This window comes from Procambarus clarkii, chromosome 3 (assembly GCF_040958095.1).
Source record: "Procambarus clarkii isolate CNS0578487 chromosome 3, FALCON_Pclarkii_2.0, whole genome shotgun sequence".
NCBI classification, from domain to species: domain Eukaryota; kingdom Metazoa; phylum Arthropoda; class Malacostraca; order Decapoda; family Cambaridae; genus Procambarus; species Procambarus clarkii.
In genome coordinates this window covers 38,490,414-38,517,259 of record NC_091152.1, presented here as the reverse complement: position 1 = coordinate 38,517,259, position 26,846 = coordinate 38,490,414, and the positions used below count along the sequence as shown (strand labels likewise).

Below are 26,846 nucleotides of genomic sequence, written 5' to 3'. Positions count from 1 at the left end.
GTATATTCAGGCTGCTTCAGCTTCTTGCCGTCCTATGTCGGACTTGCTGGTTCTTTGGGGGTCCCGTAGTGGGCCTTCCCGGAAGGGTTGTGCCAAGGCTCGTGGTTCATCTCGTCATGGTAGGCCACTGGTGTCGGGTTCGTGTTCGGCTCCTCCTTTGGACCCGCCTTCGTCTGGTTGGCGCGGTGTTCACATGGATGGTATCCCTGGAATTCTGGGACACGTATTGGCATGTCCTGATTCATCCAGGGTTCATGGACTGACTTGGTTTTGTCACTTTCGTTGTCTTCCTTTCAACTTAAATCTGGCACCTCGTGTGTTCACACACCTTACCCAGGTTGTGATGACCCATTAGCGTTACCTATTCGAGCCCTCACTCGTGTTCACGGATGCCTAATCTCTCGGCTGGGGCTTTGTGACCAGTGCTCTCCAGGCTGGCCAGGGTCGGTAGGGTCCGTCCTTCCATCGGGCTCAGCACAGCACGGGAGTTCGTGGTGGTGTGGTATTCGTTTCAGAAGGTTCGTCTCGCTCGTGGATCAAAGATCCAGCTCCATTCAGACTGCTCCCCTGTGGTTCATTGTCTGAACCATGGGGGTTTAATGTGATCCTTGGCTCTTTGGAGCTGGTTCCTTTGGGTGACTCGTCTGTTGAGTTCTTAGGGTTTGGTTCTCCTGGCGGTTCATGTCCAGGGAGTGTCCAACGTCCTGGTGGATGGCCTGTTCTGTTTCATTCCCCTGTCCACGGAATGGAAGGTTGACGCTGACTCATTCTGTTGGCTCTGCTGGACGTGCGGGCAGTCGGACGTGGACCTCTTCACGTTGGCTTGGTCAAGGCATCTTACTGTATATTCGGCACCCTTCCCCGACTGCGTGGCCATCGGGGTTGATGCATTTCGACTGGACTGGTCGAGGTGGGGTTATCCGTACCTCTTCCCACCAGTTCAGTTGTTGCTCCAAATCCTGGAGACTTACCAGGGGGAGGGTAGTTCTATTGGCCCCTTGGTGACTAGCCTAGCCATGGTTTTAGGCACTGCTTGCTCGGTGTTCGAACCTAAGGGTTTTCCTGCAGTTCCGCCTCTTTCAGCAGATCGGTCCAATTCGGTACATAGTTCGTTCAATCTTCTCCTCTGCTCTTCGCGTCTGGTATTTTTGACACGGGTTTATCACCACTTACATGGTGAGTAGGTGGCTTCGTTGATGGTGTCCCACCTGTGAGTTTCATCTCGGCGGCAGTACAAGGTTTCCTGACAGTCCTTTCGGCATTTCTTGACTCTTCGTAGGTTTTTGTCTGATTTCTGATCAGGTTGTTTGGTCCTTTCTCTCTTGGTTGTTTTAGGACTGTCAATTTATGCCAAATACTGTCAGCTCATATCATGCGCCGCTGGCGGAGCCGCTTCAGCTTGCGTTTGAGGTGGATGTCACTTCTGCTCCGCTCCGCAAGCTTTCTTGGGCGTTGTTTCACCTCTGGCCTGGTCATGCGCCACCTGAGCCATCCTGGTCAATGGACCGGGTGCTCTCTTTTCTCCTCTGTTTATGGTGGCCCCTTTGGTTCCGGACTGTTTTTCTAAGGCTCATTTTTTTGTTGACATTTGCCTCTGGGGGTCTGGTTGGGGTGCTTCATGTTCTCCTCTGGTGCTGTGGTTTCTGATCTTTTGGTACTGGTGGTCGTTTTATTAGTTTGCAATTGTCTCCTTTTCTGGCAAAGAATGAGATTACTGCTTTCCGAAGGGGTCCTTCGGGTTGTTGTTTGGTTGGTTTGGCCGGGGGTGCATCACTTTTTAAGTCCAGTTGTGGCCGTTATTTGTGCGACATGGCCTCTGGGGCAGGAGATGCACTTTGGATGGACCCACTTTCCCTCTTCCCTGTTCCAGGGTGCGGGTCTCTCAGGTCGTCTGCAGGATTATTCGGTCCATCCAGCCTTCGTCTATCCCCGAGCCCATGACGTTCATAAGTTCGCAACTTTGGTGTTTTTGGTAATGTGTTTTGGGCTGACATTTGGGTACCAGGCTTTTGGAGGTTGAACAGGGTCCTGGCCGCACGGTACCTCGTTAATTTTCCTGGCCATTCTCAGGCATGTGTAGCCTTGGGTCGCAAGTTGCAGCCAGTTGTCACAACTTTCAGTTAAGAAGCGAGTGGGGCTGCCTCCTGGGTAAATCCCTCTTTTCCTTTATCTTTGGCTCCCCGAAACTACCTAATCAAAGGAGTTCTCTACAGAAAACCAGCGTTAAATGTAATGAAACGGCATTTTCTGTGTGAGACCCGAGGCGCCCAGGCGTCCCTTCTTTTTTGGGGGGGAGCTCGTATGGCTTCCCGGAGCTATCCAGGCTGATATGGATACCCTATCTATTTTGCATCAGTCAATGTGGGTGGAGTTCTAGGCCTACTGGGCACCATGAGCCAGAACCTGACCTCTCACAGAGGCACGAGGAGCAATGGCCCATAGAAATACACATGTGATTTGGAGCATTCTATATCTACCATTGACCAGGGCAGGCACCCAGAAAGGTAAGCGCCACAAAACAAACCCCCTATTCTGGTTAAAACAACAACAAATTGCCAAAGAGTGTATAGAACTCCCCAAAAGAAATTAGAGCAAACAAGCATGATGTCACATGAACTCTGCTGCATGTCTGCGCAGCTCCCCTCTCCCCAGGAGCGGGAAGGGGAAGCCCCAGACCCTCGCACCAGCGATCTACACCGCTAGTTCCTCAGTTGATGGGATCGTGCATAGTCGGGATCAATGCTTTTCGGCAGGACTGGTCGAGGTGGGGGTTCCTCTACCTCTTCTTCCCGGTTCAGTTGTTGCTCCAGGTCCTGGCTTACTTGGAAACTTACCAGGGGCGAGTAGTTCTCTTGAACCCGTGGTGGCCGGCCCAGCCATGATTTCAGGTGCTGCTTGCTCGGTGTCCGAACCCAGAGGTTTTCCGCGGTTCCGCCTCGTTCAGGAGATCGGCCTGGTCCGGTATGAGACTGGTTCGCTCTTATCTTTGAGTCTTCACATTTGGTGTTTTTTACTCGGGGTTTATCACCATCTCTATGGTGATCAGGTGGCCTCTTTGATGGTTCCCACCTGCAGGCTTCTTCTCGGTGTCAGTATGAAGTTTCCTGGTGGTCCTTCTGTTTCTTTTTGACTCTTCATCGTTACTCTTCACTTTCGGTTAGGGTGGTGGTGTCCTTTCTCTCTCTTGGTTGTTCCAGGACAGTCATCTTATGCCGAATACTCTCGCCTTGTATCGTGCGGCGCTGGCAGAACCGCTGCAGCTTGCTTTTGGTATCGATGTCACTTCTGCACCATTTCGCAAGCTGTCTCGTACGTTAATTCACCTCCGGCCTGCGAATGTGTCGCGTGAGCCGTCCTCGTCTTTGGACAGAGTGCTCTCCTATCTTTCTTCTCCTCGGTTTGTTGTGGCCTCTTTGGTTCAGGATTGTTTTGCTAGGACTCCTTTTCTATTGGCATTGGCCTCTGTGAGTCAGGTTGCAGAGCTACATGCTCTTCTCCGGTGCAAGGGTTTCTGCTCTTTTGGTCGTGGTCATAGGTATGTTCGTCTGCAGCTGTCTCCCTCTTTTCTGGCGAAGAACGAGACTGCTGCTTTCTGGAGGGGGTCCTTGGGTTGTTGATGCTTGGTTGATCTGGCCGGGGGTTCATTATGTGTTGTGTCCAGTTGCGGCCCTCCACAGTTATCTGCGCGCCATGGCTTCTGTGTCCGGGGACGCGCTTTGGGTTGACCTGGTTTCCTTTCTTCCCTGTTCGCGGGTACGGGTCTTTCAGGTTGTCCGCAGGATAATTAAGTCTAGCCAGCCTGCAGTCTATCCCTGTGCCCATGACATTCGTAAGTTTGCTGCTGTTGCTGCCGTCTTTGGTAACATGTCTTTGGCAGACATTTGGGTACGGGGTTTTTGGCGGTCGAACAGGGTCCTGGCTGCTTGCTACCTCGTGAACGTTCCTGGACCCAGTTGGGCCCATGTTGCTTTGGGTTGGCAGTTGCAGCCCGTTGTTTCGACTTCAAGTTGAAGAGTGGAGCACCGACCGCCTCCCGGGTAGGTCCCTTTTCTTCTTTTGTCTTTGGTGAAGTACAGGCATACCTCAGTTTAAGAGTTTAATTGGTTCCTGGAGACGCCTCGTATTCCGAAGCTAATTTCCCCATAAGAAATAATGGGAAATGAATTAATCCGTTCCTGACTACCCAAAAAACCCCACATCAAACTAAATTTTTATACCTAATTCATCTAAATAAACCTAAAAAACTATGTTCAAGTTATTACTTACCTTGCTGTTGAATGCTGTAGGCGTATGGAAGATGGTGAGGAGGGAGGAGGAGAGGAGGAGTTACTGTTTGGAAGGGGAGTCCCCTTCCACTATCACATCAGGCAGTGAGGACCTTTCTGGTGTGCTCTCCCTGGGACGTTTCATCTGAGTGCCACTAGGTCCTGGTTGAGGCTCACTGCTCGATTTCCTCACCACAAATCTGTCCATGGAAGCTTGCTTTGCCCTTCTTCGCAAGCTTTCTCTGTAGTAAGGCATCACATTGTCATTGAAAAGATTAAGGCAACGGCCTACTACAGCTTTCTCTGGGTGAGTCTTTTCAACAATTGTTTGAATCTCTTCCCACATCTGACACACCTTCTTAATTACTGCAGAAGGGACATTCGCTACTGCCTCATCCTCCTCCACTGTAGAATCATCCGCTGCGTTGTCTAGCTGTTCCTGTTGAAGGGCTTGGAGTTCTTCGGTGGTCAGTTCTTCGTTGTGTTCTTCCACCAACTCCTCCACATCATCACCATCCAATTCCAAGCCCATTTGCTGGCCTAGACTAACAAATTCCTCAACAATAGGCGCATCATTTAGAGGCTCAAACCCCTCAAAGTCTAGTTCTCTCACACATTCAGGCCACAATTTTCTCCAGCCAGAGATCAGGGTTCTTTGAGTCACTTCTTGCCAGGCTTTGTCAACGAGTTTTAAAGCACTACAAATGTTAAAATGGTGTTTCCAGAACTCTTTGAGGGTGAGGTTTGTGGCTTCAGTCACTTCAAAACATTTCCGGAAAAGTGCCCTTTCATAAAGTTTCTTAAAATTCGCTATGATTTTCTGGTCCATAGGCTGAATTAGAGGAGTGGTGTTAGGAGGAAGGAATTTAACTGTGAGGAATTTATTGTATCTGGGCAACAAATCATCTTCCAAGCCTGGAGGATGAGCAGGAACATTGTCGAGGAGAAGCACGGCTTTGAGTGGCAAATGTTTCTCCTGCAGATATTTTTCTATAGCAGGGCACAGCACTTCATTCACCCACTCCGAAAAAATAAGCCTAGTCACCCATGCTTTTTTATTAGCCTTCCACATCACACACAAATGAGTTTTCTGCACTTTATATTGTTTGAAAACCCTTGGATTTTCAGAATGATACACTAGCAAGGGTTTAATTTTCAAATCGCCACTCATATTTGAACACAGCACAAGCGTAAACCTATCTTTCATAGGCTTGTGTCCGGGCAAAGGATTTTTCCTCCTTGGTAACGTATGTCCTCTTAGGCATTCTTTTCCAAAACAGTCCTGTTTCGTCACAATTAAACACTTGTTGCGGTAGGTATCCCTCAGCCTCTGCAAACTCTTTAAATTCCTCAATAAATCGTCCAGCGGCTGGTTTGTCTGAGCTGGCTGCCTCCCTATACCTTGTAACACAATGGATACCACTTCTCCTTATAAATTTTTCAAACCAGCCCCTGCTTGCCTTAAACTCTTTTGTATCTGCATCACTCGTTGCAGGGGTATTCTTTAGAAGGTCGTCGTGCAATACCCTGGCTTTCTCACAAATAATGGCCTCCGAAACACTATCACCCCTTAACTCCTTGTCGTGTATCCAAATTAATAACAATTTTTCCACTTCTTCAAGTATTTGTGGTCTTTGTTTCGTTATTGTTCTTACTCCTTTTGCCACTTTAGCACTCATAATCTCATTTTTCTTCTTAAGTAAAGTGCATATTGTTGATGTGGCTTTGTTGTACTGCCTACAAAGTTCAACAACACGTGTACCGTTCTCATGCTTCCGAATGATCTCTTGTGTCTCCTCTATTGTCATCCTCACATGGGCTTTCTGGCCTTTATCCTTACCACTGACTTTCTTGGGACCCATGGTGAGATATATAATAACAAATTGTATAGTCAAATCACCAAAAATCCAACAAAACACTGAAAATCCGCAAGAAGAATTGATGTGGGGTAGTCACTGGGCGCGAGACAATGGTAAACTGAGGGGCGGAGGGGCGACGATCGCCGAACCACCATGTGCTAGGTCGGCCTGTACGCGTATCAACAGATTCGCGTCCCGAGGTAACCCTCGTGTTCCGAGACATATTTTCCAAGGAAATCCTGCTCGTATTCCGAAAAACTCGCATACAGGGACACTCGCATTCCGAGGTACCACTGTAGTTCCGGGAAGCCGTAGGGTCCCCCCCCCAGAAAACCAGTATTGAATGTAATGAAAAGCCATTTTCTGGGCGAGTCCCGGAGGCTCCCTGGCAACTCTCCTTCCCTCCGGTCAGCGTTTTTTTGCATTTTTGATATCCAGCCTCAGAACTGGGGTGTGGATCGCCAGCGCGAGGGTCTGCGGCTCTCCCTTCTCCCTCCCCGGGGAGGGGGGAGCTGCACAGACATGTGGTGCAGCTCGTGTGACATCATGCTTGTTTGCTCGTTTTTTTTTTTGGGGGGGGGGGAGTTCGGTCGGCAATTTTCGTTGTTTTAACCAGAAGAGGGATTTGTTTTGTGGTGCTTACCTTTCTGGGTGCCTGTCCCGGTCGATGGCAGATATAGAATGCTCCAAATCACATGTGCATTTCTATGGGCCATTGCTCCTCGTGCCTCTGTGAGGGGGCCAGGTTCTGGCTTGTGGTCCCTGGTAGGCCTAGAACTCCACCCACATCAACTGATGCAAAATAGTTAGGGTATCCATATCAGCCTGGATAGCTCTGGAAAGCCTCCGGTACTCACCCAGAAAATGGCATTTCATTACATTCGATGCTGGCTTTTTTGCATTTTTTATATTCAGCCTCTGAACTCAGGTTGGGTAGCCGTGCGAGGTGGTCTGGGGGATTCCCCTTCCCCCTCCCCAGGAGGGGGAAGTTGCACAGACAGCGGCGCAGCGGCTGTGGTGACGTCATACTTGTTTACGTGTTGTCGATTGGGGAGTTCTGCTTGCTAGATCGGCTTTCGGTTTGCAATCTTTAACTAGCTATAGCTTTTGGAATTCCTACCTTTCTGGATGCCTGACCTAGTAGACAGCAGATAGACTGCTTCCAGATTACATAGGGGTGTCTATAGGCAATTGCTCCTTGTGCCTCTGAGGGGGGCCAGGTTCTGGCACTGGTCCCCGGTAGGCCGGGAACTCCATCAATTGACTGTTGTCACAGTCTAATATATACACATCAGCCAGGTATAGCTCTGGGGAGCCTTTAGGTCTCACCCAGAAAATGGCGTTTCATTACATTTAACGCTGGATTTTTCCACAAAATATCCTTGTAAAATAGGGGTGCGTCCTATGTGCCTCTTTTATGGCGGCTAATACAGTACCTCCTATAATTTACTTATCTTTTACTTTTACTTAATAAATAAATAAAAATAAATAAATAAATGTTTATTTAGGTAAGGTACATACAAGAGATTTTACAAAGAATGATGGATTTATAGATAGGGCTAGTATATACAATGCCTAAAGCCACTATTACGCAAAGCGTTTCGGGCATGAAAAACTTAAATGACTAAAGCTTAACACTAATTGAGTATAAAGAATAAAATGTGTTGAGAACAAATAAAAATACAGATAAAAAAGGGGGGAACATGGCTGAAAAAGCAGCACAAATACAGTTAGGTCGACAAACTTACATTAAATAGATTATAATTTTACTTATGTAAGCAAATTTAGCATCTGATTAAATTAATTAATTTTGCCCAGTGCAAATATCAAACACCCTTTCCCAAAAATGGCAAAACACTGCTAACTTGTAAGATCCAGCTTACGAAAATCATAAGGACAAATGGGGGAGGGGGGTGAGGGGGTGGAATCTTTGACAAGAAACCGCCAGCTTCCTGTACTCATTGAGGCCACGAGTATGTTAGTGGCCCTCTGGTAAATAAGGTATAGTTTTCACCCAAATGCCGAAGCATTCTCTTCTTTGTTGGTGAATCAACCGATGACGGAATATGTGTTGTTTGCCCATTAGTTTTGTAAACATTTTATGAAGCAAGCGACTTCTTTGTTTAGCATTTATCGTAAATTTCATTTATTTATTATGCACCCCATACCCATCCTGTGGGCAGTGATGAAAAAGTTAAGAGGCATATAATGGATTCGGAAACTTCAGTCTCCATGGTGTAGTGGTAAGACGCTTGCCTGGCGTTTCGCGAGGGCTTTGGTCTTGGTTCGTATCCTGGCTGGGAAGGATTTACTGGGCGCCAATCCTTAACTGTTAGCCTCTGTTTACCCAACAGTAAAATAGGTACCTGATGGTTAAACGATTTGGCAAGTCATATTCTGGGGAATATTATGATTAAGGATTTGCCTGAAATGCTATGCATACTAGTGGCAGTACAAGAATGTAAGAACTCTTGTATATATAACTAAAAAAAAATATAAAGTTTAGCTAAGCAAGTGACAGTGTGGTGCTTGTTGTGGGGTTGCATCCTGGGAAGCGTCAGTAATTCAACACTGGGGGAACCTCAATATTGGCCTAACATGTATATATATTCACTGGCTGCCTGTCCCCGACACAGTAACTTCTTATTTATTAATTATAATCAAACTACATATAGTATATTTAGTTTAATGATTCGTTTTTTTTATTTCAGGGAGGAAGATGCATCTTACACTGAGGTGAGTTGTTGCTGCAATTTATTTATTTATATACAAGAAAGTACATTGGGGGTTAACAGAGAACATAGAAATTAAGTTGAATTTACATTCTTGTAAAGCCACTAGCACGCATAGCGTTTCGGGTAAGTCCTTAAGCTAACAGATAATTTTTAGATAATTAACAGTAAAATTGACAAAACATTTTATAGGTACAGGTTTACAGGTATTTATTATAATTCATTGTTTGTATTATAGTACAGTATTATAATTTATATAGTTTAATTGTTAATAATATTAACAATTTATATTATAATTTATCGTTTGTTGTTTGAGATTCCTGTGTGGACATAAAGCCTCTGGTTGGCCCACTGTCTTGGTCATGTGAACATTGAAGTAGGTGTTGTTGCTGCCGTAGAATTTTGTGTACAGCTTAAGTCAAGGTGATCTTGTTCCTATGTTTATCCCATTTTCTTTACTCACTACAAAAGAAGGATTTAGTAACTAAAATAGGAAATTCACTTCCAAGGTTTCAATAGGTATTTTGATTATTGTGCACAGTCTTTAATACATGGGATGTAGTCAAACCCTATCACTAGTAACATTTAAGAGACTTGATAATATTGAATGATCAATAGATGCATGGCTCTTTTATCAAATGGGATTTTTTTCTTGGTGGCCTTCCTTGTATAACCAAAATAGGTAATGGGAAACATCCTTAGCCTGGCTGTTTTATTTATTTTATCTTATTTTATCTTATTTTATTTATTCACAGTAGATGGTAAAATCCTTGGTATTCTCATTGATAGTAAGCTGAATTTCCAGGGGCCACATTCAATATATAGCAAAAAGAGTTTCTAAAACAGTTGGCATTCTTTCTAAAATCAGATAGTGGAACCTCAGTTTACGAATGCCCCACTTTACAAATTTTTCGGTTTTCGAGCTCAATTTCTTAAAAAAATTTGACTTGGTTTACAAGCTTTGCCTAGCTTGAAGAGTTTGTTGATACTCGTATGAATCGACCGAGCGCGTGGTTCCTGGTGGCAAAAGTTAGGCGCGCTTCAGTTTACCAGTGCCTTCGTCTAGGGATCGTGCTTGAATTCTTTGTTAATTTTTTTTTCTTCTGAACATAAAAGTAATTAATATATATCATTCTATGGGTCCCAAGAAAGTCAGTGGTAAGGTTCAACTTAAGAAAACAAATGAGGATGATGTTAGAGGAAAAATAGAGATCATTCGTAAATATAAAAATGGTATGCGGGTTGTTGAACTAGCTAGGCAGTCAACTGCCTAGCTAGTCAACTATTTGCACTGGCATGCATATAATTGACTAGTGCATATAGTACGGTGCATATAGTTGACAACAAATTGTCAACTATATGCACCGTACTTGCTAAGAAAAAAGACAGTGCTAGAGTGGCAAACGGCGTAACAACAATTACAAAACAAAGAACACACACACACACTTGATGTTGAAAAGTTATTATTAATTTGTATACACAACAAGGAGTTAGCAGGTGATAGCATTTCAGAGGGTATCATTTGTGAAAAAGCAAGGCAATTGAATGAAGATCTTAAAGAAAACCCCTGGAACGAGTGAAGCAGATACGAAAGTATTTGTCAAGCTGGGGATGGTTTGAGAAATTTAGAAAGTGACATTCATAGTGTTGTAAGGCATGGGAAGGATGCCAGCTCAAACCTGCGGCTGAAAGATTTGTTGGTAATTTTAAAGATTTTGTAGATAGGGATACCTACCATAACAAGTGTTTAATTATGACGAGACAGGGCTATTCTGGAAAAGATTGCTTAAGAGGACATATATTACCCAGAAGTCATTGGCCTGACACAAGCCTATGAAAGATAGGCTAACTCTTATACTGTGTGGTAGTGTGAGTAGGGATTTGAAAATTAAACGCTTGCTTGTGTATCATTCCAAAAATCCAAGGGTTTTCAAAAAATATAATGTGCAGAAAAGCCAAATGTGTGCAATGTGGAGGGCTAATAGTATGGTATGGGTGACAAGGCAATTTTTTACCATGTCGATGAATGAAGTGTTTTGCCCTTCCATCAAAAAATATCTGCAGGAGAAAAGTTTGCCACTCAAGGCCCTGCTTCTCCTCGACAATGCTCCTGCACATCCTCCAGGGATGGTGGATTCATTGTTCAAGGAATTTAGGTTTGTTATAATAAAGATCCTTTCTCTCAACACCACTGCTCCAATTCAGCCTATGGACCAGAAAAATAATTTCCAATTTTAAGAAACTTTATGGCAGGGCACTTTTCTGGAGATGTCAAAGTGACTGATGCCACAAACTTCACCCTCAAAGAGTTTTGGAAAAACCATTTTAACATTTGTAGTGCTTTAAAACTCGGACAAAGCCTGGCAAGAAGTGACTAAGAACTATGATTTCTGGCCGGAGAAAATTGTGGTCTGAATGTGTTTCAGAACTAGACTTTGAGGGGTTTGAGCCTGAACCTGAAGTGACTCTTGTTGAGGAAATTGTTTCTCTGGGCTGGAAATTGGGCTTGGATTGGGTGGTGCTGATGTGGAGGAGTTGGTGGATGAACACAGTGAAGAACTGACCACCTAAGAACTCCTAGCCCTTCACAAGGAGCAGCAACAAGAGGCTGTTGAGGAAACTTCTTCAGGGAAGGTGGCGGCAGTACAGAATGTCCCTTCCTCATTAATTAAGAAAATGTGTGCAGTATAGGAACTGCAAATGTTTGCTGAAGAGTGTCTCCCAACTAAAGCTGCAGTAGGCCATTGCCTTAACCTTTTTAATGACACTGTGATGCCTTATGTTATGAACCTTACCTCCTGTGGAGGTTAGTTTCTGTTAAAGGAGTTGATTAGAGAAAGTTTTTGAAATAAATAGTACCCTTAGCTGGAGATTGTTTAGGAATAACATGTATTGGAATAGCAAAACTATGTGAAGAGTAGTTGTAAGGAAAAATGGACTCAATCAAAAACTTGCATGGGGAATATGATAAATGAAGTTAATAAAAGGTTGGATTAGTAATGTTAAGAATATAGTTTTAAGGAGCGATGCCGCAAGAGGGGCGGACGCCACCTTGACCAGACGAGACGAGGAACATTGATGACCAGTCTTTGTTTTCTGAGGGTTTTCTCCAGTCGTTCAATCAGATAAGCCTTTATATAATAGCAGAGGTGTAAGGAAGGGTAGAGTACACTAACAGTCTCCTGAGCAGTAATTTTTTTTTTTTTTTTTTTTTTTTTTTTTTTTTTTTTTTTGAGAGTCCAAGTTTCCAAGGGGTTTATATATATATATATATGCATCACCAGTTGAGAGGTTTGGTGGTGATTATTTTTTCCATGTGTTACCTTCAGGATGACCGTGAGTTGCAAGGAGTGAATTATGTTATGTATTGTTGCGTGTGTTATTAATGTATACAGGGGTACCTCGGTTTAAGAGTTTAATCCGTTCCTGGAGACAGCTCGTAACCTGAAGCTAATTTCCCCATAAGAAATAATGGGAAACGAATTAATCCGTTCCAGACTACCCAAAAACCTCACTTCAAACTAAATTTTATACCTAATTCATCTAAATCTACACTAAAAAACTATGTTCAAGTTATTACTTACCATTGCTGGTGACTGCTGTAGGCGTATGGAAGATGGTGAGGAGGGGGGGGGGAGGAGAAGAGGTGTTACTGTTTGGAAGGGGAGTCCCCTTCTATTATAACATCAGGCAGTGAGGACCTCTCAGGGGTGCATTCTCTGGCATGTTTTGCCTGCATACCACTAGGTCCTGGTTGTGGCTCACTGCTTGATGTTCTCACAACAAATCTGTCCATGGAAGATTGTTTTTCCCTTCTTCACAAGATGTCTCTGTAGTGAGGCATCACATTGTCATTGGAAAGACTAATGCAACGACCTACTACAACTTTCTCGGGTGAGTCTTTTCAATAAAAGTTTGCATTTCTTCCCACATCTGACACCACTTCTTAATGTCTGCAGAAGGAACATTCGCTTCTGCCTCCTCCTCCTCCACTGGAGAAACATCCTCAGCTGGGTCTTCTTGCTGTTCCTTTTGAAGAGCTTGGATTTCTTCGGTGGTCAGTTCTTCGTTGTCTTCTTCCACCAACTCCTCCACATCACCATTCAATTCCAAGCCCATTTTCCGGCCCAGAGTAACAATTTTCTCAACAATATGCGCATCATTTACAGGCTCAAACCCCTCAAAGTCTAGTTCTCTCACACATTCAGGTCACAATTTTCTCCAACCAGAGATCAGGGCTCTTTGAATCACTTCTTGCCAGGCTTTGTCAACGAGTTTTAAATAACTACAAATGTTAAAATGGTGTTTCCAGAACTCTCTGAGGGTGAGGTTTGTGGCTTCAGTCACTTCAAAGCATTTCCGGAAAAGTGCCCTTTCATAAAATTTCTTAAAATTCGCTATGATTTTCTGGTCCATTTGCTGAATTAGAGGAGTGGTGTTAGGAGGAAGGAACTTTACTGTGAGAAATTTATTGTATCTGTGCAACAATTCATCTTCCAAGCCTGGAGGATGAGCAGGAGCATTGTCGAGAAGAAGCACGGCTTTGAGTGGCAAATGTTTCTCCTGCAGATATTTTTTTTATGGCAGGGCACACCACTTCATTCACCCACTCCGAAAAAATAAGCCTAGTCACCCATGCCTAATTATTAGCCCTCCACATCACACAGCAAAAAGGTGACACCCCTAGGGTCAACACTTGCAGCAGAGGAGCTCCAGCATATTTCAACAATCCTAAGTATTGTAGTACAGGTTGATGGTAGTGAGTGGTGTCCCAGAGAACATAAAGGTATAGTGCTCTTGAAAAATAAGTGAGATAACAGGAAAGTGCTAAGGGAAGTGAAAAATCGGATGAGAAAAAGTTGCCCTAGTGATTACAGTGCAGAGAAGAACATTCAAGATGGCCACTGGCAAGGGGAAAACAAAACAGAGCTTGATTTTGAGAGATTCAATGAAGAAAGCATTGATATTAGCAGTCTACATAACAAGTTGGTAAATTTATAAACTATAGTGAACTCTCATGTAGAAATAATTAGTAAATTGAAAGAAAGTAATGACCATTTGAATAGCAAAGTTTTATGTCTTGAGGGTTTAGTGAAAGACTTGCGCAAGGATAAGAATCGATTGGAAACAAATTGCAAAGCCATGGAAGAAGAAAATAAACTTAAAAATAGCTTTGGAAGAAGTTAAAGTAAATTTAAACATAAATGACTACAATAGGTTAGGTAAGGAAATTCAACAGGAGAAACAGCTTTTGTCAGCACAGATGGAGGAAGTTACACAGGGAATAGAACAGTGCAAGAAAGATATGCAACTCACTTATGCACAAGTGGCCAAGGAGAAGGAAAAAATAGAAGCAGCAGTAAAGGAAGTCAAACACTGCAGCAACCAAGATAAAACAAACATTAGGCTAGAAGTGAGGAAAGAATTGGCATCTAACCCGAAGTTGGTGCAAAACACAGTTGATCGGAGTAAGTCCCTGATCATTTTTGGCTGCAAAGAAAAGGCGATAACATCTAGGTCAGAAAGAGCTGTAGAAGAAGCTAAAGTAGTAGATAAAATTGTTGGCCTCGTAGAAGGTCTTACAACCATAGAGAATGTGTGCGACTACAGGAAAATAGGCAGGTACGTAAAAGGGAAAGATCGACCTTTGAGGATCACCCTAAACGGTGCCAAACAGATGGAAGAAGTACTAAGGAATGCTAGAAAATTGCAAAGTGATGAGGATGGGAAAGGGTGGTCATTAAGACGAGATCTTTCAAAAGAAGATAGAGAGAAGCTGAAACTGAACCTCGCCGAGGCAAAACATTTAAATGAGAGCAGGAATGAAGAAGAAATATAAATTTTTTTCAACAAAGTGATAGGGGTAGGCAAACCAGTAAAGTGGTACATAAAGGCAAACCAACAAAATCAATAGAGAGGGGGGGAGTGAAGAATAAGGAGAGGGGGAACAAGTTCCTGAAGATTGCATACACCAACATAAATGGAGTGAGATCGAAGATATTGGAGTTAAGTGATGTAATACAGCTGCAGACACCAGACATTGTTGCACTCACGGAGACAAAACTTGAAGATGTAATTTTAAATGAGGTCATATTCCCAAGGGGCTACTCAATTTGGAGACGGGACAGAAAAATTAGGAAAGGCGGTGGCGTTGCTGTGCTGGTAAAAGAACACCTAAAGGTGAACGAAATAATGACTGCCAATCCACAAGAAGTTGACATAATATCACTAGAGATCTGCCATGAGGATGATAAACTAATGATAATAAATGCATATAGTCCACCGCCAATCAGCACATGGTCAAAGGAGGAGCTAGATAGTAAACGTGAAGGTCTTATAACAATAATGAGAGAGATTATAGCGAGAGCGGATAATGATAGATCACGACTGTTGATAGTCGGTGACTTCAACTTGAAATCCATAGACTGGGAAGCATATGAAGCTGAAACAAGATTTTTAGACCTGTAAATTTGTAGACCTCATCCTGGAAACATTCTTGTATCAACATGTTAAACAAGCTACGAGGATGAGGGAAGGGGACGTTCCCTCCATGCTAGATTTGATATTTACCAGGAAGGAGGAAGAGATATTTGACATTCAGTACCTTCCTCCCTTGGGTAAAAGTGACCATGTCTTTTTGGGAATAAAGTATGCAATGCGTTATAAGCTGGAAGAAAATAAGGAGGTTGAAGCAGTTGAAAAACCAGACTTCAGGAGAGGACATTATGGTGACCTTAGAAATTTTTTTAGTGAGTATAATTGGACAGACTTGATGCTAGGCAAGGAAGTGAATGAGATGTATGTCAAGTTTTGTGAAATATATGGTAAAGGCACAAAAAAATTTATACCAAAACAGAGATGCAGAACTAGGAAACAGGATTGGTTCAATAGAAATTGCGAGAGGGCTAGAGACCAAAAGACACAAAAATGGAATCAATACAGGAAGAGGCCGAACCCCCAAACATACCAGCGATACAAAGATGCGAGAAACAACTACACGGCAGTGAGGAGAGAGGCAGAAAGAAATTTTGAAAAAGGGATTGCAGACAAATGTAAAACAGAACCAGGTCTATTCTATAAATTCATAAACAACAAATTGCAGGTAAAGGATAATATTCAGAGGTTGAAAATGGGAAATAGATTCACGGAAGATGAAAAGGAAATGTGTGAAACACTAAACGAAAAGTTCCAAAGTGTGTTTGTACAAAATGAAATCTTTAGGGAACCAGATACAATAAGAATTCCAGAGAACAACATAGAGCACATAGAGGTGTCTAGAGACGAAATGGAAAAAATGCTCAAGGAGCTAAGTAAGAACAAAGCAGTTGGTCCAGATGGAGTTTCACCATGGGTTCTGAGAGAATGTGCACCTGAGCTCAGCATTCCACTTCAACTGATTTTTCAGGCATCCCTGTGTACAGGAGCTGTAGCTGATGTGTGGAAAAAGGCTAACATAGTTCCAATCTACAAAAGTGGAAACAGGGAAGACCCCCTTAATTATAGACCTGTATCATTGACAAGTGTAATAGTAAAAATATTGGAAAAAATAATTAAAACTAAATGGGTTGAACACTTGGAGGAAAACGATATAATATCAGACAGACAGTATGGTTTTCGATCTGGAAGATCCTGTGTAACGAACTTGCTCAGTTTTTATGATTGAGCCACAGAGATTTTACAGGAAAGAGATGGTTGGGTTGACTGCATCTATCTGGACCTAAAAAGGCTTTTGACAGAGTTCCCCATAAGAGGTTGTTCTGGAAACTGGAACATATTGGAGGAGTGACAGGTAAGCTACTAACATGGAAGAGAAATTTCCTAACTGACAGAAAAATGAGGGCCATAATCAGAGGCAAGGTATCGGATTGGAGGAATGACACGAGTGGAGTACCTCAGGGTTCAGTTCTTGCACCGGAAATGTTCATTGTCTACATAAACGATCTACCAGTGGGAATACACAATTACATGAACATGTTTGCTGATGATGCTAAGATAATAGGGAAGATAAGAAACTTAGATGATTGTCATGCCCTTCAAGAAGACCTGGACAAAATAAGTATATGGAGCAACACTTGGCAAATGGAATTTAATGTGAATAAATGCTATGTTATGGAATGTGGAATTGGAGAACATAGACCCCACACAACCTATACATTATGTGAGAAATCTTTAAAGAATTCTGATAAAGAAAAGGATCTTGGGGTGGTTTTAGATAGAAAAATGTCACCTGAGAACCACATTAAGAACATTGTGTGAGGAGCCTATGCTACACTTTCTAACCTTAGAATTGCTTTTAAATACATGGATGGAGAAATACTAAGGAAATTGTTCACGACTTTTATTAGACCAAAGCTGGAATATGCAGCGGTTGTTTGGTGCCCATATCTTAAGAAGCACATCAACAAACTGGAAAAGGTGCAACGACATGCCACTAAGTGACTCCCAGAACTGAAGGACAAGAGCTACGAGGAGAGATTAGAGGCATTAAATATGCAAAAACTAGAAGATAGAAGAAAAAGAGGCGATATGATCACTACGTTCAAAATAGTAACAGGAATAGATAAAATTGAGAGGGAAGAATTCCTGAGACTCGGAACTTCAAGAACAAGAGGTCATAGATTTAAACTAACGAAACAAAGCTGCCGGAGAAATATACGAAAATTCACTTTTGTAAACAGAGTGGTAGACGGTTGGAACAAGTTAAGTGAGAAGGTGGTGGAGGCCAAAACCGTCAGTAATTTCAAAGCATTATATGACAGAGTGCTGGGGAGACGGGACACCACGAGCGTAGCTCTCATCCTGTAACTACACTTAGGTAATTACACTTAGGTAATTACACACATTTGACTTTTCTGCACTTTATACTGTTTGAAAACCCTTGGATTTTCAGAATGATATACTAGCAAGGGTTTAATTTTCAAATCGCCACTCGCGTTTGACCACAGCAAAAACTCTGAAAATAAACGGTAAATCCATGTGAAGAATTCGGGCGGGATAGGCACTGGCAAACTGAGCAGCGATCGCCGTGCCACCACGTGCTAGGTCGGCCCGTATGCGTATCAACAAACTCGTATCCTGAGGCAACCCTCGTGACCCAATACAAATTTTCCGAGCAAATCCTGCTCGTAACCAGGGGCGCTCGTAAGCCGAGGTACCACTGTATATGTGTCATTTATCTACTAGGTTGTTTCCCTACACCCTGAATTCCCCTTGGCTCAAGTAAAAGCCTTTATTCCCCTTGACAACATTAAAAATACTCGACCCCACCACCCCCCAATACGTGATATCTCGCTACAGACAAGTGTTAAGACGTAGGGGAAAAAATCTTTATAGAAAAGTTCTTAGTGAGACAAGCAATGAGCCACAACCAGGTCCTAGTGGTATGCCTGCAATACGTAGGAGAGTACCCCAGAGAAGTCATCACTGCCTGATGTTGTTATAGAAGGGGATTCCCCTTCCAAACACTTAACACCTCTCCTGTCCCCCCCCCCCCCATCGTCTTCCATACGCAAACAAGGCATCAATAAAGGTAAGATATAACTTGTACATAGTACAAAATATTTGTACTATTTTATATATATGAAATGGATTTTTAAGTTAATATTTTTGGGATCCGAGGCCCAGTCCGGCCTGAGGCCTGCCAGTCTGGCTGCCACCCCCTTTCCCCCTACTACTGACCCGCTGTAACCTACCCCCTCCCTTCCCCTCTCCTCCCATTCCTGCACCTGACCACCAGCGGCCAGCCACAACCCCCCCCCCCCCGGCCACTGGTGGCCCGCCAACTGCCCCTCTTTTCGTCAGTTGAAAATTCGGTGATTTCAGTTGATTGGATTTAACCCACAAGCTGCTAAGGGCTATTTGGTCTTTGTCACCCACAGGCGCATAAAAAAAATTCTTGTAAACCTGTTAATGTGTGTTCCCTGATCACGGGAAAAATAATAAAAAAATTGTAAGTGGCATATTTTGGCTGCAATAGGGCGGGGAAGTCTGGCAAAAGAGAGGCGCTGACTCGGCAAGCATCGGGTAAGTTCTGCTTCCCTCAGCTGTCAGGCGGGGAGTTGCCACAAAGATATAATTACCTAATGGGGGGTAGAAATAGCCTAAGGTACTCTATCCCTTTGAGATGTATTTTTTCTTGTCTCAATAAACATACTTGAACTTGATTACCTAATTATTTCAGTGTCTCTGATTGATTTTTTCTTAGTTTTTTTTTTTGCCGTAATATTATTCAATAGTATATAGTGTTATATATTTATATAATAAAATGTGTGAATCATTGTTGTACTCAAAATTATGGTGTGCATATTATTGATTCAATTATGTTTATAAAAAATAAACAAATACTTTTGCAGTTATTACACTATATACACATGTTATATATAAGTATCTGCATGTTTTGTTCACCATAACGAACCACGAAGTTGATAGTGAGTCAAAAAGCAACGGGGAGTGGGCAGCCAGCCACTTGCTACCCCTCCCTCCCTCCCTCCCTCAAAAACTCCTCACTCACCATCCTCCTCCTCCTCCCACCATACTGTTTTTGCTTTTATTCACTACATACAGACGTTATATATAATTATCTACATGTTTTGGTCACCATAGTTGTTCATCTTAGCTGGCATAGTGCACAAAGAGCATAGTTGCCACCCTTATACAGCTTGACAAGTCAGGAAGATGACACCACCTCCCTCACCAAAATGGCTTCTCCCAACACTTCTTTTGCTGTTATTACACTATATATGCACGTTATAGATAAGTATCTACATTTGTGTTCATCATAGCGAACCACTAAGCTTGTATGGTGATGGCAGACAGTAACAGGTGGCCACACAATTCAATTCCCCTGATAACCATCTACAAAATTCTCAGGGGAATTGACAGGGTGGACAAAGACAAACTCTTCAGCACGGGTGGAACACGAACAAGGGGACACAGGTGGAAACTTAGTACCCAGATGAGCCACAGGGAGGTTAGAAAGAACTTTTTCAGTGTCAGAGTAGTTAACAGGTGGAATGCATTAGGCAGTGATGTGGTGGAGGCTGACTCCATACACAGTTTCGAATGTAGATATGATAGAACCCAATAGGCTCAGGAATCTGTACACCAGTTGATTGACAGTTGAGAGGTGGGACCAAAGAGCCAGAGCTCAACTCCTGCAAACACAACTAGGAGAGTACAACTAGGTGAGTACACACAACTGATGTTCCTTCCCTCCCTCCCTCCCTCAACGGTTCAAGGCCAGATGCACTAACATTCCTCCTTCAAGTATACTGTGTGTGGTGTTATTACACTATATACACACATTATATACAAGTATCTACATGTTTTGTTCACCATAACTGTTCAACTAAGCTGGTATAGTGCCCAAAGAGCATAGTAACCACCCTTACAAAGCATGACAAGTCATGCAGATGTCGCCACCTTCCTCACCAAAATGGCTTCTCCCAATACTACTTTTGATGTTATTACACTATATATATACATTATATATAAGTATCTACATTTTTGTTTACCATAACTAACCATTAAGTTGGTATGGTGAGACAAACAGCAGCAAGGAGTAACCACCACACACACTAGCCAGCCCACCACTGACTGCAACTCCCTCCCTCACCTCACCTTACTCGCCCACATTCTTCTCCCACCATACTGTTTTTGCTTCTATTCACTATATACAGACTTTATATATAAAAGTATCTGCATGTTTTGTTCACCATAGTGAACCACTAAGCTGGTATAGTAAGTGCAGACAGTAAAAGGTGGCAACAGAGATTCGGCAGATAACGGTACAACCCTCTCACCCTCAACATTATTCCTCCCACAGCACAGCACAAATTATCACAAAAATCCTGCTATTATCAGAATCCTGGTCATTTATATCACAGTCAGGGATCTTCTATAATACTATCAATGCCAAATAATACCAGTTACATATTCGTGTGAAATTAGATAGCTGCTCCCGCAAGTCAGACCTTATCACTGCTGCAGTCACTATGGAATCCAATGTTTATTATGTGAAGGCATGTCTAACCAGATTCAGACAAAATCTCTTATTTAAACTACGTGGAATCTGCAAAAGATCCCCTGCTATTAAACATTGTTTTGTGCGCGATGGTAAAACAATAGCTAGGAAGACTGACTCTGTTAAAACTTGTCATAACCACTGAGGCACACCTCACTTCCTTCCTGGATGACTGTGGGATAACAGCTGTATAACCAGAACATAATTTGTAGTCTCACATACAACCAAAGTGTACATAAGCTCTGCCTTTCCTTTCCAGAGGTTTTTTAATTTTATTTTTATTTTTTGTTTGTCATCTTTTTTTGTTGAAATTGCTTGTTTCTTACTCTTAATTATTTGTTCTTAGTTAATCCCCTTGTCACTAAACTTAGGGCTTTTTATTACCCTGTTATATTTAAAGTAACTTGGTATTTGTTTCTTGTAATCATTTATTGGCATTAATTAATAGTATAATTGTTTATATAAGCATCTACCTCAGTATCATAGTAAAATCTTCCACATGAATATACTCACCCTGTTTATTTTTACACTTAGATTTATATTTGAGTAAATTTCTATATTTACTTAGATTTACATGTCATCTTTTTTTTTCTTGGAATTATATATTTGAGCTCACTTTGTTTTCTTAGGTTCATACTAATTATAGGATTTTAATTAACCATTAGTAAGCTAATTATATTTAAGATCATTTTACTTTATGATCATTATTTTTCTTATTTTTTATTTTACATTTATATTGTCAGTCTCTACTGATTTTTTGTTTTTTTATTTTATGTAACTTCTGTGTCCTTCCTGGCTATCTATTGGATCTTTATTTTACTTCTAATTTGTTACTATTTTATTGTATTTGCTTTTATTCTTGTTTTGCTATATCGTGTATCTTGTATCGTGATCCCTCTGCATCTCTATGCACACTGATATTGATCCTGATCAAAATCTTCTGTCTCATATCTACACCAACCAGCACATTGATCATCATTATTGCAAGTATTTCACAGCACACCGGGATAAAAACAAACTTCAAAATAGCACCTGTTTATCAGTTTACAACCAAAATGTTAGATCACTTGGTAAACATTTTGACGATATAAATGCATTACTCACAGCACTAGGTACTAACTTATCGTTCATTATTTTAACAGAAACTTGGCTAAATAAAGACTATACCCAACTCTACAACTTAGCTGGTTATAAAGCCATTCATAACTGTAGGCCTAATAAAAAAGGTGGTGGCACAGCTATATATTACCGAGATACATTTATCTGCAACAGTGTTATTAGTGACGAGAGATGACTACTGTGAATATACTTTTGCTCAGTTTACAATTATATCCCTTAAATCCTCTTTGACTATTGGCATCATCTATAGATTTCCCAATACTAACATAACTTCTTTCTCAGATAACCTAAGGAATCTTATTATAAACAACAATCTCAACAAAAACCACATCATTCTGGGAGGAGACTTTAATATTGACCTGGGTCAACAAAATTGCTCTCAAGTTGACTATTTCCTTAACAGCATGAACTCCTGTATGCTAATCCCCACAATTTATTTATTTATTTATTATTTATTTATGCATATACAAGAAGGTACATTGGGAATGTGAGGATACATAATATGGTAATTACAGTCTTGTAAAGCCACTAGTACGCGCAGCGTTTCGGGCAGAAACAATCACCAAACCTACCCGAGTCACTCAAACATCAGCCACTACCTTGGACCACATATGGACAAACATAACAGCTCCCCTTGTATCTGGTATAATCTATGACAGAACACCTGACCACTATCCTACCTTTCTCATATCGAACATGGACATAGCACCACCAAAAAGCAAGAAACTTTCATTTAGGCTACACAGTGAATCGGCTTTAGGCAATCTTACAGATGCACTTCACAATATTAACTGGGATTCTGAAATCAATAATACCCAGGATATAAATTCATTAGCTAACCTCTTCCTCTCCAAAACTCTAAGCCTCTACAACCTTCATTGTCCCCTTCTTACCAAGCAAGTAACTGACAAAAGATTAAACAATCCATGGCTCACAAGTGGCATTCTCAACTCAGTCAACAAGAAACATGAAAATGAAAAGAAACTTAGGATTGGCCTAGTTTCAAAGGAAGTAGCTAAAAGGTACTCATCAATGCTTACCAGTATCATAAGAAAGGCAAAACTTGCATATTATGTGAATAGATTCAATGAAGCAAAAGGCAACATGAAAAGCACTTGGAAAACAATCTCTAGTATCCTAGGAACTAAAGAACACTCACATAACCAAATAAAACTCTACAAGGATGGAGATATACCGTCAACTGATTTAGAAATGGCAAATGAATTTAATAGTTTCTTTTCATCGGTTGGTGCTAATCTTGCCAGTAAAATCCCACAGACCCAGAAACATATTAACACATATCTCTCAGGCAACTATCCAAACTCTCTTCTCCTTTCACCAATCAGCCCGGCAGATGCTGTGTCCATCATACACTCTAAAAACCAAGGCAGGGAACACCAGTGAAATTCCGTCCATTGTATGCAAGAGCGCCTCCCATGCCCTTGCCCCACCCATAGCCCTACTGTTCAACAAATCTATAGAGTGTCACACCTTCCCTGATATCCTCAAAAAAGCAATAGTGATGCCAGTTCATAAAGGAGGCAATCCGGTTGACATAAACAATTATAGACCAATATCAAATCTACCCATTCTATCAAAAATATTTGAAAAAATTATTAACAAACAGCTCTAATTCCTACTTCGTAAAATTCGACATACTCAGCCCCTGCCAGTTTGGCTTCCGGTCCCAAAAGAGCACCAACGATGCAATCATTAGTCTCCTTGACGTAATCTACTCAGCCCTTGACAAAAATGAGTTTCCGATTGAACTCTTCATTGACCTAAGAAAAGCCTTTGATGTACTGGTAATCACAACTACCTCTTACTTAAACTCCAGCATTATGGAATTCGAGGCCTTGCCCTCGACTACATCCGATCCTATCTTAGTGACAGACACCAATATGTAACCATCAATGATACAACTTCTTCCACTCTATCAATTACCATTGGAGTGCCACAGGGCAGTATCTTAGGACCTCTTCTATTTCTTATATATATAAACGATCTGCCTAATGTCTCTAATATTCTTAAACCTATATTGTTTGCTGACGATACTACCCTTATCTATTCAGACCTCAACCCACATACACTAAATAATGTTGTGAATAATGAATTAAAAAAGTCCACTTATGGATGTTAACTAACATTAAACATAGAAAAGACTTGCTACATCTTATTTGGAAGCAAATCATCAAATGCAATTCAGCTACAGATAGACAACATTAACATCAGTAATAAAAATGATGGCAAGTTTCTTGGCCTATTCCTAGACAAGAGACTCAACTTCAGCACCCACATTCAACGCATAACTAAGAAAGTCTCTAAGACAGTTGGTATACTCTCTAAAATAAGATATTATGTTGCTAACTCTGCTCTCCTCTCATTATATTATGCACTACTCTACCCTATCTTAATTATGGTATCTGTGCATGGGGTCTACCACTGCAAACCACCTTAAGCCCATCATCACCTAACAAAAATCTGCTATCAGAATAATAACTAACCCTGGACAGATGTAATAGGACCCATTATCACCACACCAGAAATAAATATCTCTGATATCCCCAGGGTCAAACTTAATCTGTGTAAACACACTATGCAAATTAAGGGACCTAGTCTATGGAACTCACTCCCTAGTGAATTGAAAAGCTGTTAAACTTTTGCCTTATTTAAAAGCAAAACCAAAAAGTACCTAATTTCATCTTAGTTTCCTACACTGAGCTTTAACCCTTAAATGGCGCATAGCTATATACCATTTGACATCCACAGGCGCATACCAAAAAAAAAAAAAAAAATTATTTTTTCTTCCTAACCTGTTAATTTGTGTTCACTGATCACGGGAAAAATAATAAAAAAATCGTAAGTGGCATATATTGCCCACTAAAGGGCGGGGAAGTGTAGCAAAAACCAGACGCTGACTGAGCGTGCGTCCCAGGCGGTCTGTTGATCGCCAGCTGTCAGGCCAGAGTTTCCACAAAGAGATAATTACCTAATTATTTCAATGTCTCGGATTGATTTTTCGTAGTTTTTTTGCTGTAATATTATTCAGTAGTGTGTAGTGTGATATATTTATATAATAAAATGAGTGAATCATCGCTGTACTCAAAAATATGGTGTGCATATTGTTGATTCAATTATGTTCATCAAACAGTGAACAAATACTTTGTCGGTTATTACACTATATACACAGGCCAGTGGCAGTGACTGGCTGCCACTCCCTCCCTCACCTCACCTCACCTGACTTGCCACCATTCTCCACCCACTCCATTCTCCATACTGTTTTTGCTTTTATATACAGACGTTATATATAAGTATTTACATGTTTTGTTCACCATAACTGTACATCTAAGCTTGTATGGTGAGTAAAGACGTAGCTACTCACACAGTCAGCTGGTGGCTGCCGCCCTCAAGGCCAGACGCACTAATATTTATCCTACAACAATACTGTGTGGTGTTATTACGCTATATACACACATTATATATAAATATCTACCTGTTTTATTCACCATACTTGTACAAGTAAACTGGTATGGTGCCCAAAGACCATCGTGGTCATCAGTAAACAACATGATAAGTCCTGCAGACGACGCTCCTCCCTCACCAAAATGGCGGCTCCCAACCTACTCGTCTCGCTGTTTATACCCCTCTAAACACACGTTATATATAAGTATCTACATTTGTGTTCACCATAGCGAACCACTAAGCTGGTATGGTGAGTGCAGTCAATAAAAGGTGGCCACACACACTCAAAAGACAACGCCACCATCCTCCCTCCCACAGCATTACTCCTCCCTCTATGCAGCAGAGCGCTAAATATCACCACAATCCTGCTATTATCAGAACCCTGGTCAGTTTTATCACAGTCAGGGGTCTTCTGTAATAATATCATCGCTACATAATAGCATGAACAAGTATATTATGGCATTTTTAGGCGATGCTGTGGTCACAAGCATCGGTGCTGTTAGCTCATGCTGCGTGCTTCAGGCTTGGTAGCTGACTCAATACTGAGGCCCCTAACACCTGGGAGTTTGGCCCACGATTTTTTAAAAAAATGGCGTCTGTTAACAAGAGCCCTGATGAAGGTGTGGTGAACCCCGTGTATCCGCGGGCCGTTTAAATCTTGCGTAGTACTCCAAAGCATCATATGATGCGATGCGCAATTTACTGCAAATCGGTCAAAGCATCATATGATGCAATGCGCAATTGAAGGGTTAAATTTGCTCTGTACCTAGTGTTATCCAATCTCCTAATTTTTATGTATTTAACCTAAACAACCTTATCATTGTATTCATTGCTGTCTACTTTTATGTGCTAGCCATATGCTGTATTGTGCCTACCAATTTTTGTCAACTACCATTCACGCTATCATTGCAATCAATCTGAGCTACCTATGTGCTTTAATATACCTACAATTTTCTCTCATCTTTTTTTTTTTTCTTGCCTTGTATTTTTTTTTTATAAATTTTGCAAGTATTTATCTACTTAAAATTTTCTTAGATTAAGGACCTGCCCGAAACGCTGGGCGTACTAATGGCTTTACAAGATTGTAATTACCATATTATGTATCCTCACAATCCCAATGTACCTTCTTGTATATGCATAAATAAATAAATAAATAAATAACATATATTTTTGGCATTTCTGGGGGGATCCCCTTCGGCACCCCGGGGCTTACAAGATTGATTTGCTAATGTCAGACTTTGGCATCAGTCATGTGTATGGAGTTCTTTAGGCCTACTGGGGACTACAAGCCAGAACCTGGCCCCCTCAGAGAGGCATGGGGAGCAATGGCCTATAGAAATCCCCGTGTGGTTGGACAACCCGTTCTCACACAAGACAGCACATATAT

General features: G+C 41.7%; 1 long non-coding RNA gene across 1 annotated transcript in view; it reads left to right on the top strand.

Moving 5' to 3' along the window:
- Positions 1–26,846, top strand: part of LOC138368221 (uncharacterized) — a 57,111-nt gene that overhangs the window by 11,045 nt on the left and 19,220 nt on the right. Inside the window, exon 2 of the long non-coding RNA XR_011229542.1 lies at positions 8,836–8,860. This is a non-coding gene — a long non-coding RNA (uncharacterized lncRNA). The remainder of the gene's footprint in view (positions 1–8,835; positions 8,861–26,846) is intronic.